The following is a 10,000-nucleotide window of genomic DNA, read 5'->3' as shown; positions in this document are numbered from 1 at the left end:
ACGTACTACAGTTTGGTTCGGTTTTATAGACGGAGAGACTTGAACAGAATAAGAAATAAAAAGTGTGGACCCTACCCAGTTAGCATGCTAACGTTAAATTAACGTTAAATTAACGTTAGCGGTAAACGTTAATTTAACGTTTACCGCTAACGTTAATTTAACGTTAATTTGCTCATGTGATAAAACGTTAAATTAACGTTAACATTTAACGTTAATCTAACGTTAATTTAACGTTAATCTAACCATAATATAACGTTAAAATTAACGTTAATTTAACGTTTTTGCAAACATAAAAATAACCAAAATAAAACCAAAATCAAACCATAATATAACGGTTAGATTAACGTTATTTTAACGTTTTTTAAACGTTTATTGCTAACGTAAAAATAACCAAAATAAAACCAAAAAGAAACGTTTTATTAACGTTTATTTAACGTTTTTTTAACGTTTTTTGCTAACATAAAAATAACCAAAATAAAACGTTTTATTAACGTTTATTTAACGTTTTTTTAACGTTAGCATGCAAACATAAAATTAACCAAAACAAAACCATAATCAAACGTTCTCATGCAAACGTTAAATTAACGTTCACATGCAAACGTTAAATTAACGTTCACATGCAAACGTTAAATTAACGTTCACATGCAAACGTTAAATTAACGTTAACATGCAAACGTTAAATTTACGTTCTCCTGAAAACATTAAAATAACATTTGCAAATACAAATTTGAATCAATGCACAGAAAATTCAAGATCACAAATTTTATTTAAAATTTAAATTGTTGAGGTCTTTACCAATTCAATACGTGAATACTAATTTGATAACAGTAACACTTTTAAAATGTTGAACAATGCATACTAAATTCCTTCAATTGCTAAAACATGAAAATGTGAACTAAAAAAATATTACAACACATTTTTCAGTCTCAGTAAAATACCACAGCATAGTATTATCAATCGGGCAGACAAAAATTATGTGTGGACTTAATCTCATTGAAGCAACGCTACATTGACTAGTTTGAACTTGATAAAAAAAATCATCAGAAGGCGGTAACAGGATCAGCAATTAAGAATTTCAATCACAATGCGTTGGTATGGGTTCTGACGGGCGCAGTGGCGTGTTGGTAAGACGTCGGCCACCTAATCGGTGGGTTCGAATCCCGGTCGCTGCCGCCTGGTGGGTTAAGAGTGGACATTTTTCCGATCTCCCAGGTCAACTTATGTGCAGACCTGCTAGTGACTTAACCCCCTTCGTGTGTACACGCAAGCACAAGACCAAGTGCGCACGGAAAAGATCCTGTAATCCATGTCAGAGTTCGGTGGGTTATGGAAACACGAAAATACCCAGCATGCCCACTCAACGAAAGCGGAGTGAAGCTGACTATGCTCTCAGAGTATAGTGTGGGGAACCCAAATGGGCAAACGAGCTCACACGTCACTAGACAATTCTGGAACGCTGAAGAAGAAGAAGAAGAAGGTATGGGTTCATCAAGGTAAATACCATAGGGCTGTGCAAACTCATTATCGACAGCGATCACTGTTAATGACAAAATCAGAAACTCATTATCGACAGCGATCACTGTTAATGACAAAATCAGAGATGAAAACAATACAAAGTATTTGCACAATCAGTAATACAAGCAAGTCAGTAGCACAAAATATGAGAAACAAAGGGATGTAAGCGCTATTAATGCATACACGTGTGACAAGCATGTAAAGTCTCTTGTTCATTCCAAAGCGTGTTATTCTCACAGGTGCCAAGAAAATTGCTTCCACATAATCTCACTTACTCTTGTTGCACATGTCATATAGCAGAGCAATTACGTCCCTTTGCTTCTCAGATCTTAAAATAGCGCTCTGCTTCATTTCATTAAGATTCTTGCTATCACAAAAGATATTAACATATTTTGTGGAGTAGCTAGATGAAAAACAATCATCGATGAATAAAAATTAACAAGCAGCAAGACTGCATGTTTTCTGCACCACTTTGCCAAACATGTGTGTGCACAGTGAATATTTGTTTATGAACTGTTGGTGTTAGTCCTGAATGATGGCACCCATGTAAATGAGGCTTGATGCCGGGCTGCTTTGCAAACACAGCATTCAGAAGCTGTGGGTCAGCAAAGGTGTTGAATCTTGTTAGTGAGATGGCGCGCAATGATGTCCTGTAGCACTAGCAGCTGCCTGCACTCGCTCTTTGACGCTGGTCAAACTTCTGGTCGTTGGTGAAGTCCACCTCACAGAATATGATGATGGTAATGGTGAGGGAGTTCAACTTCTGTTTGAACTATGTGGCCAGGCCCAGCTCCCTGACTTTGAAGTGGTCATAATCTTATGCAGGATACCAACCTGGGATAGAGAAGGAAAAATGGTTCTTAGTCAATGGCTGGGATTACAAACTAAATCACACACACACACACACACACACACACACACACACACACACACACACTAACAGACACATACACTAACAAAAACATACACTTACAAACACACATACACACACATTAGCAGTAACAAACACATACAATACATGTACTAAGAAACACACCCAGGTATACACACATACACACAGACACACAGGCGCGCATACACACACACACACAGGCGCAAGTCCACATATATATGCAAAATCAAAAATCTCAGCCCAATTTGTAACAAGAGAGAAAGAGAGAGAGAGAGAGAGAGTGTGTGTGTGTGTGTGTGTGTGTGTGTGTGTGTGTGTGTGTGTGTGTGTGTGTGTGTGTGTGTGTGTGTGTGTGTGTATGTTGCAAGCATTACACAACTGATATTGAAATTAAGCACCACAGGAAAAAACAAGTCGCGTAAGGCGAAAATACATTTAGTCAAGTAGCTGTCGAACTCACAGAATGAAACTGAACGCAACGCAACGCAGCAAGACCGTATACTCGTAGCATCGTCAGTCCACCGCTCACGGCAAAGGCAGTGAAATTGACAAGAAGAGCGGTTTAGTAGTTGCGCTGAGGAGGATAGCACGCTTTTCTTTACCTCTCTTCGTTTTAACTTTCTGAGCGTGTTTTTAATCCAAACATATCATATCTATATGTTTTTGGAATCAGGAACCGACAAGGAATAAGATGAAAGTGTTTTTAAATTGATTTCGAAAATTTAATTTTCATATTAATTGTTATATATATATTTAATTTTCAGAGCTTGTTTTTAATCCAAATATAACATATTTATATGTTTTTGGAATCAGCAAATGTTGGAGAATAAGATGAACGTAAATTTGGATCGTTTTATAAAAAAAATTTTTTTTTTACAATTTTCAGATTTTTAATGACCAAAGTCATTAATTAATTTTTAAGCCACCAAGCTGAAATGCAATACCGAAGTCCGGGCTTCGTCGAACATTACTTGACAAAAATTTCAACCAATTTGGTTGAAAAATGAGGGCGTGACAGTGCCGCCTCAACTTTCACGAAAAGCCGGATATGACGTCATCAAAGACATTTATAAAAAAAATGAAAAAAAGGTATGGGGATATCATTCCCAGGAACTCTCATGTCAAATTTCATAAAGATCGGTCCAGTAGTTTAGTCTGAATCGCTCTACACACACACACACACAGACAGACACACACACACACGTACACCACGACCCTCGTCTCGATTCCCCCCTCTACGTTAAAACATTTAGTCAAAACTTGACTAAATGTAAAAAAGACGACACTGAGTTAAACAATTCACTTACTGGTCAACAGTGTGAACTTTCAGCACAGACAATGGAAACTTCGATGTTTTTCCCCCTTCTGATTGAATGACTTTGGTACAATCATCTGTCATCAATGAACTCATCATTCTTCCCACCAGTCCAGACACCTTCCCACCAATTGCAGACTTGTTTGTTATCTGAGCGAATAAAAGTCAATATAAATACATGTCATGTGCACAGGAATGAGAACAAGGATTCTCAGTTAGGCAAAAAAAAAAAAAATAGGTGTGGTTACGGTAACATAGCCAAAATAAAATAGCGTAGGAAGGTAGGCAATCACTTTTTTTTTGTTTTAAATTTTTTTTCTAACGTGTACAAATTAAACCTAGTTGACAGGGAAATAAGTGTGCGACTCGGGCGCTTTCGCTTTCATTGCGTTTTCTGCACTCGTTTATTTGGTGTTTTTTTTTGTTGTTTTTTGACAAATGTAATAAAAAGTTATAGGGTCGGCCCAAAAAAATAGGGTAGGTCGGGTTACCGTAACCACACCTATTTTTTTTTTTAGGCCTTATCACAAAAACAAAAACAAACAAGCACAGAATGACAACATGTTTTCCTAAATTTTATTAAACTTAAAGACAGAAAAGTTCATCATACCAGTCCATCACTGAAACAGAAACGGTTGATATATGAATTTATATGAGTGTGTGTGTGTTTGGGTTGTGGGTCTGTTGCAAGCAATAATTATACATGTACCAAATTGTACTCACTGTTTTCAAAGCTGATAATTGTAAACCTTGATGGGTTGTCCCCTTCCAACTGCATGCTTTGGTACAGCCATCCTTCAGACTGTGGCCCCCTCCCATTGCCACCTCTCTCTCTCCGATTGTAGACAGGATTTTTTTCATCTGAAAGAAATAATGTCCAATTAATACGAATTTGCACAAAGGACTGGAAACAGAATTGAAAGTAATTCTGATTTAACCAACAAATTTACAAAAGCACATTGATAGATTATTTTCCCTAATATGTTCCAACAGACAGTTGAGTAATTACAGGTCACCAGAAAGGTCCACCACTGAAACAGGTACAGTTCAAATTGGAGTTTGTGTGTGTATGTACATGTGGAAAGGGGTGGGGTGGGATGGGGGATGCGTGTGTACATGTGTGAGTGTGTGTTTTGCAAGCATTACACAACTGATTATATAATAATTACACAACAAATTGTTCTGTCAGTTACATTGAAAACTCATTTAAAAAACCCACTTACTGTTTTCCAATGCAAACCTTCAGCTTGTTGAAGAATGGAAATTGGTTTTGCCTTTTCCCATCCAAATGCGATGAACGGCCATGCCATCAATCAGCTCACTGTTCTTTTGACCAGTTAAGGCACCTCCCCACCAAATGCAGACAGTTTTTTTGTGGTATAAATCTGAAAGAATAAAAGCTATTTATTATGCACAACAGAATCATAAAAGGATTCTTAGTTAAAATCACCATTTCAGGCAACAACAACAATAAAGAAAAACAGCAAACACCTAAACACACACACGGTGACACACACACACAGTGACACACACACACACACCTAAGAAACAAAGCAAACTTTTTAGTCTCATCAGTCATGTATTCCAAGAGATAAAAAATACATCTGATCTAGTCTCAATAATTAGCAAATCTATCTTCCAAGTTCCATGGCATAGGCAATACGAATACTCACTCAAAGTTTGTAAAAATCTTGAAACCAGTCCAGTTATGTCTTGCGCCTTCGGTCTTAGTATTGGACTGTCCAGTCTGGTTCGTTTCTGTTGGTGTATCATAGTGCTCTTGCAAAGTTCTGCCAGTGCCAGTTCCCAATCTTCCTCCATCAGCACAACTTGCCGTTACGTCCTTCGATAACTAGAAACGAAAATTCTGAGTGACCTCCCTTGATCGCCAAGGGACATTACTCTCAGTCTCAAACTTTTCACTGTGGAACTGGAATCGAAATTAAAAAAAGTTTCTGTAACAGTTTTTAACACGCTAGCAACTTCAAAGTCAGTGTGACTGCTGATACATGTATAAGATAACATGCTACACTTCAGCATATCAGGAATACACACTACAGATCTTGTGACGCTGAGGCGAATGGCAAATGGAACTTTCAGCACTGAAGAAATTCAGGTAATGTTGTGATTCACGATCCGTTGGCATTGTGATTGTTGACTTATTTTTCATACGAGTCACAAATATCAAAGCAATATCATGCATAACGATTGGAAAGGTGGATTTCTCTCTCTTTATTTCCTGCCTTCTGTCTCTTTCTTTCTCTGTTTCAGTCTCTCTCTGTGTCTTTCTGTCTCTAGACTCTCTCTGTTTCTCTCTCTCTCTCTCTCTCTCTCTCTTTCTCTCTCTCTCTCTCTCTCTCTCTCTCAATCTGAAACTTTCTCTCTCTCTCTCTCTCTCTCTCTCTCTCTCTCTCTCTCTCTCTCTCTCTCTCTCTCAATCTGATACTTTCCACACATGTGCACCCAGGGCACTTACTGTTCAATCTTACAGCTTCAGGTCAAATGCATTACTGTACAGTAAATATTATCTCAGGAGAGGCATGGGGAGTAATTTTCGAAAATGATCTATTCAAAGACACTTAAAACAAGGTTTGATTGACAACTGCTCTCTCCCTCCCCCCCCCCCCCCCCCCCCCCCATTCCCACTCTCTATCTCTCTGTCGTCATTAACAAGTAAAGATTTGAGTGTGTTTAGACTATTGTAATTAATGCAATTCACACATCAATGCTTTCATTGCAGGCCGGGTGGGAGGAATTACCATGAGGATGGAACAGAAAGCATTCACAGGGATGTAAACTACAAGGTACAACCCCGACATTCTGGCTGTTGAGGCCAAGTAAGTGTGTGTCACTGTGTGTGTGTGTGTGTGTGTGTGTGTGTGTGTGTGTGTGTGTGTGTTTGCAGGTAAAATCCTTGTTTAACGCTAAGATGAATGTTCCAGCAGTCATATTATTATATAACAGAAAATCATATTTGAGAGAAGGCAGTGTTATTGTCAGGCCTCAGCATAGGGTCATTGATACATGTAATTCTTGGCTGGTCGGCCATCACATCATTTCGACATGCAGGAGGTCTTCTGACAGAACAATTTGTTGTAGCTGGGACATCTTTACCTATACATATTTTTAGTCAAGGTCCAACTGACATTCCATTGTCTTAGTCTGGGGAACATTTTTGGGAAGGTGTTCTGTGTGTGTGTAGGTGGGGTGGGAGTGGACGGGTGGGTAGGGCTGTTGTCCGTGCCAGGCAGCATTGACATAGAGCATTTCATTCAAACACAGAATGATGCTATCAAAGTTAGCAAATTCACAGAAGTAAATTCAACAATATTGGCATAATGCAAAGACAATTTAAACCTTATTTACCTTCAGTTCTATGTTCAGCAAAGAACACCAACAAAGAAGACATAATTATAGTGTTTACACTGAAGTTCTCAAATAACACTGAATTCTTTATGTTTTAAGATTGTTGCATTCTTTGTCTTTGCAGGTGTCATAGCATGTGGAGCAGATCTTCAAAGTCGCCTATTGCAGACATATCATCGTCTGCACTGGTTGTATCAACAACTTTTTCCATGGCTACTGCTGCAGATTTAACAAATATATCGTCTGCTGCAAACTTAACAACTTCTGTGTCTGCTCCTGCTTAAAATTCAACAATTCTTGTTGACTGGTGCTGCTGCAAAGTGAATGACTTCTTTGTTTGCTGCTGCAGATTTAACAAGTATATCGTCTGCTGCAAATTCAACAACTTTTTTGTCTGCTGCTGCTCCTGCTGCAAACTCAACAACTTCTGTGTCTGCTCCTGCTTAAAATTCAACAATTCTTGTTGTCTGGAGCTGCTGCAAAGTGAATGACTTCTTTGTGTGCTGCTGCAGATTTAACAAATATATCGTCTGCTGTAAATTCAACAACTTCTTTGTCTGCTGCAGATACTACACATTCAACAACTTCTGTGTCTGCTCCTGCTTCAAATTCAACAATTCTTTTTATCTCCTGCTGCAAAGTGAGCGACTTCTTCCTCTGCTGGTGGTGTTGCAAATAACCTCATATTTCCTTGTCTCTTGTGGCATCATTTTGGATGTATAATATATATATATCTGCAAAGAACTTTTTAAACCCAAAATATGGAATAGAATTGGTAAATTTCTAGGTACAGAACCTAAAAGTGTGGTATATATATCCAAACTCACTTCTAGAAACTTTAGAACTGATTCAACTTTTGACATTTTTATCATGGTTTTATTTTTTATTTTTTATATTGTGGAAATATCAAGGAATGATGAATAAATGTTTACAACATATTGTCAAAACATGTTTCTAATGGTTTTATTTATTTTTCTTGTTTTGTTTTATGTTAGCATGTACACTCTTTGGCTCAAAATATGAGACCTGGCCAGTACCATCCTTGCAATGAGACAGAGATCAGAAATCAACAGCCTGCATGCTCTCCGGATTAAGTAATACAACAAGATCATATAGCGTTAGCTGCAAAGTTAACCGTTCTCACCAAAAACCTTTTTCAAACTTTGATTTGACTTTACATGTTGGGGTTTGCTTGTCTTTTTATATTTAGTCAAGTTTTGACTAAATATTTTAACATCGAGGGGGAATCGAAACGAGGGTCGTGGTGTATGTGTGTGTGTGTGTGCGTGTGTGTGTGTGTGTAGAGCGATTCAGACTAAACTACTGGACCGATCTTTATGAAATTTGACATGAGAGTTCCTGGGTATGAAATCCCCATACGTTTTTTTCATTTTTTTGATAAATGTCTTTGATGACGTCATATCCGGCTTTTCGTGAAAGTTGAGGCGGCACTGTCACGCCCTCATTTTTCAACCAAATTGGTTGAAATTTTGGTCAAGTAATCTTCGACGAAGCCCGGGGTTCGGTATTGCATTTCAGCTTGGTGGCTTAAAAATTAATTAATGACTTTGGTCATTAAAAATCGGAAAATTGTAAAAAAAAATAAAAATTTATAAAACGATCCAAATTTACGTTTATCTTATTCTCCATCATTTGCTGATTCCAAAAACATATAAATATGTTATATTCGGATTAAAAACAAGCTCTGAAAATTAAATATATAAAAATTATTATCAAAATTAAATTGTCCAAATCAATTTAAAAACACTTTCATCTTATTCCTTGTCGGTTCCTGATTCCAAAAACATATAGATATGATATGTTTGGATTAAAAACACGCTCAGAAAGTTAAAACAAAGAGAGGTACAGAAAAGCGTGCTATCCTTCTTAGCGCAACTACTACCCCGCTCTTCTTGTCAATTTCACTGCCTTTGCCATGAGCGGTGGACTGACGATGCTACGAGCATACGGTCTTGCTGAAAAATGGCAGCTACTTGACTAAATATTGTATTTTCGCCTTACGCGACTTGTTTTAACATGGTTTTAGCTACATATATAACACTACAACAACAGCAGACAGAAAAGACTATGGGAAATGCATCTTCAAATAAGAAAAAAATTTAAAAAGCAAAATAAAAAATTAAATAAAATTATTTTCCTTATGATTTGTTTGATTATGTTTTTTGGGGGTTCTTTTTAATGTTTGCACTCAACGTGAAAAATACGTTCAAACAGCCATTGTATTATACTTTTATTTTGGTCAAATTGATATTAGCGGTAAACGTTAAATTAACGTTAATTTAACGTTATATTATGGTTTTATTTTGGTTGAATTAACGTTAAATGTTAACGTTAATTTAACGTTTATCTTGATGAGCAAACTAACCTAAATCTAACGTTAATTTAAGGTTAGCCATAAAACATGAAATAAACGTTAGCCATACAACATAAAACTAACGTTAATTTAACGTTACATTATGGTATTTTTTTTTTTTTTTTTTTTTTTACAAATACATTTTTTTGAAACGTTTGTTTTTAATATATGTCAATTTTATTTTTTTTACATTTTTATTTTTTTCAATTTTTTTTTTTCAAATTTTTTTGTTGTTGCTTGTTATTGTTAATGTCAATGTTACCACCACAACAATAACTTTTTTGTTTGTTTTTTTGTGTGTTGCTATTGCTTTGATTTTGAACGGTTATGTGTCAACGTTTATTTAACGTTTTTTTAACGTTTCAGTGCAAACCGTTTTTTTTGTGTTTTCGGGCAAACGTTAAATTAACGTTTGAAATTGGTTTGATTTTGAACGGTTATGTGCCAACGTTAATTTAACGTTATTTTAACGTTTCAATGCAAACCGTTTTATATTGGTTTTCAGGCAAACGTTAAATTAACGTTTAAAAATGGTTTG

General features: G+C 36.5%; 1 long non-coding RNA gene across 1 annotated transcript; it reads right to left on the bottom strand.

The window, feature by feature from the left end:
- Positions 1–478: 478 nt before the first annotated feature.
- Positions 479–5,946, bottom strand: LOC138973781 (uncharacterized). Its single transcript, XR_011458155.1, has 5 exons — positions 5,396–5,946; positions 4,946–5,107; positions 4,446–4,583; positions 3,715–3,872; positions 479–2,349 (listed from the first exon to the last, which is right to left on the bottom strand). It is a non-coding gene; the product is annotated as an uncharacterized lncRNA (long non-coding RNA).
- Between the last annotated feature and the right edge of the window lie 4,054 nt (positions 5,947–10,000).

The sequence above is a fragment of the Littorina saxatilis genome, linkage group LG8 (genome assembly GCF_037325665.1).
Source record: "Littorina saxatilis isolate snail1 linkage group LG8, US_GU_Lsax_2.0, whole genome shotgun sequence".
Taxonomy (NCBI): domain Eukaryota; kingdom Metazoa; phylum Mollusca; class Gastropoda; order Littorinimorpha; family Littorinidae; genus Littorina; species Littorina saxatilis.
Note: the sequence above shows the minus strand (reverse complement) of the source record. Positions and strands in the feature narration are given on the sequence as shown.